Source organism: Cryptomeria japonica, chromosome 3, assembly GCF_030272615.1.
Source record: "Cryptomeria japonica chromosome 3, Sugi_1.0, whole genome shotgun sequence".
NCBI classification, from domain to species: Eukaryota; Viridiplantae; Streptophyta; class Pinopsida; order Cupressales; family Cupressaceae; genus Cryptomeria; species Cryptomeria japonica.
The window spans coordinates 818830827-818833568 of record NC_081407.1 but is presented as its reverse complement, the minus strand read 5'-3'; the positions used below and the strand labels follow the sequence as shown (position 1 = coordinate 818833568).

The window sequence follows — 2742 nt, the reverse complement described above, 5'->3', positions numbered from 1 at the left end:
GAAATTGATCTTTTTAATTAATTTTGGGTAGTATATATATTTATGATTTGTCATTTAGTTGTTAGATAATTATTAGATTTTATTTTGTAAATCAATATTTTTCTATTAATAAATGATTTTTTTCATTAATCGAGATATTCATCTAATCTGAAAGGATGAATCAATTAAAATATTTAAATTTTTGAGAGTTAAGTATCTTTATTTATTATTTTAATTTAAACATTTATTTCAATAGTCAATCCCAACTCTTAAACATAAATGCCAGCTTTTGGACTAAAACTATGTGTACTGTGTGTAGATACAAGCTTTTAGATTAAAATCATGTGTATATTATGTAGATGCAAGCTTCTGAATTAAAATTGTGTGTATATTGTGTAGATGCAAGCTCAATACTTTTCATTCAGCCTTTCAAATCACACTCAATGATTAGAAAATAAAATAAAATATTATATTAATACTAAAATATCTATTTTAAAAAGAGATACGAAAAGATGCATTTGTCAAGGTGTCCACTCAACTTCAATAAAAATGCAATAGAAATATAAAACAGGAACCGAGATAATGATATCTCTCGAGTATCAAGAGTTTTTCATAGGAGTGTAAACAACTGTGTCCAGAGATTCACCTTTCAGTCCTCCAAGAATTTCAAGGTCCGTAGTGGACTTGTGAAGAATTTGAGTGAATTTGCAGTCTGTGAAGTTTTAGTGTGTGCAACTTTTGTTTGTCAGTTAGAAAGATCCAGCCAATAAAGATGCCTGCATTAGGGTTTGCAGCCCCAGTGGGTGCTGGAGGAGAGGAGTTCGAAGCGCGAATAACACCATATGTGATCATAAGATGTATAATGGCAGCAAGTGGAGAACTGATGTTTGGCTACGATGTTGGAATTTCAGGAGGAGTGACGTCCACGAACGATTTCCTGAAGAAATTTTTCCCTTTAGTGTATAGGAAAAAGAATGAGATCCAAGACAATAATAATCCCTACTGTAAATATGACAATCAGGGGCTTCAGTTGTTTACTTCATCTCTCTATATGGCCGGTCTGATAGCAACATTCTTTGCTTCATATACAACCAGAGTATGGGGCCGGAAGCCAACAATGCTAATTGCAGGAATATTTTTCGTGATTGGAGTAGTGTTAAACGCTGCAGCTCAAGATCTGGGCATGCTTATCATTGGTAGAATTATGTTGGGATGTGGAGTTGGATTTGCTAATCAGGCGGTTCCTCTTTTCCTCTCAGAGATTGCACCCACCAGAATCTGAGGGGGTCTTAATATTCTCTTCCAGTTGAATGTTACAATAGGCATTCTGTTTGCTAACTTGGTGAACTATGGAACTGAAAAAATCAGGCCTTGGGGATGGAGGCTTTCACTGGGTATAGCAGGAATTCCTGCTCTTCTTCTTACAGTGGGTTCCATATTTATAGTAGAAACACCCAATAGTTTGATTGAAAGGGGACTCCTGGAAGAGGGTAAGGTTGTATTGAGAAAAATTAGAGGAACCAACAATGTGGACCTAGAATTCAATGAATTAGTAGAGGCCAGCAGAAAAGCTGCATCAGTTAAACATCCATTCAGAAATCTTCTGAAGCGCAGAAAGAGGCCTCAGTTAATCATAACAGTGTGCCTGCAATTCTTTCAGCAGTTTACTGGTACAATGCCATTATGTTTTATGCTCCTGTGCTCTTTCAGACTTTGGGGTTCAAAAACGATGCCTCACTCTACTCCTCTGTTATTACCGGTGCTGTAAATGTTTTGTCCACCATAGTTTCAATCTATTCAGTTGATAAAGTTGGGCGAAGAGTGCTTTTGCTCGAAGCTGGATTGCAAATGTTTGTTTCACAGGTAAATCTTTGTAGCCATCAGTTTTCTGCTGTAAATTGTAATCAGATGTAACCATTGTTTTCAATATTTTTGTCACAAATTGTAATGATTTTGTTTTGGAATTGCAGGTGATCATTGCAATTTTGTTGGGAACTGGGATGGAGGAGGATGAAGAGCTTTCCAAGGGCATAGCAATTGTGATAGTGCTTATGGTATGCACATTCGTTTTAGCCTTTGCTTGGTCATGGGGGCCTCTTGGATGGTTGATTCCCAGTGAAACATTTCCATTAGAAACCAGATCTGCTGGACAAAGTGTGACTGTGTGTGTCAACCTTGTGTTCACATTCGTCATTGCACAGGCATTCCTCTCAATGCTTTGCCATTTCAAGTATGGGATTTTCCTGTTTTTCGCTGCCTGGGTTTTAATCATGTCCACATTCGTCCTGTTTCTGCTTCCTGAGACAAAGAATGTGCCTATTGAAGAAATGACAGAGAAAGTGTGGAAACAGCACTGGCTGTGGAAGAACTATGTCAGAGACTCTGATCTGATTGATGATGAGGATGGTGATACCTATGCCAATCAAGATAATGAAAAACATGTTTGACAAGGTATAGAGCTTGAAATTAACCAAGCCCAACCTTAAGTCAATTCTGTTCCACTTACTCTTCAAAGATACTGAACCTGTGAGAAAAGAAACAAGTTGAGTAGCAGGATCTTCAATATGTATTTAAAAAAAATTCAGAAACGGGATGATATTCAATATGTTAAAAAAATTTCAGAATTTTATTTCTGTAAAAGTGAACTGTGAAAGATTTCGTCACAGTATTTTGATTAAAAATAATAGTAAAAAAATCTCTTGTTTGTCTCTTATATAAGTTTTTCTAAAGATAGGTAGATATGTTAGGTTTTTTTCATTGGTG

At 36.0% G+C, this 2742-nt stretch overlaps 1 pseudogene; it reads left to right on the top strand.

The window, feature by feature from the left end:
* Positions 1–751: 751 nt before the first annotated feature.
* Positions 752–2426, top strand: LOC131037292 (sugar transport protein MST4-like; annotated as a pseudogene).
* Positions 2427–2742: the final 316 nt, after the last annotated feature.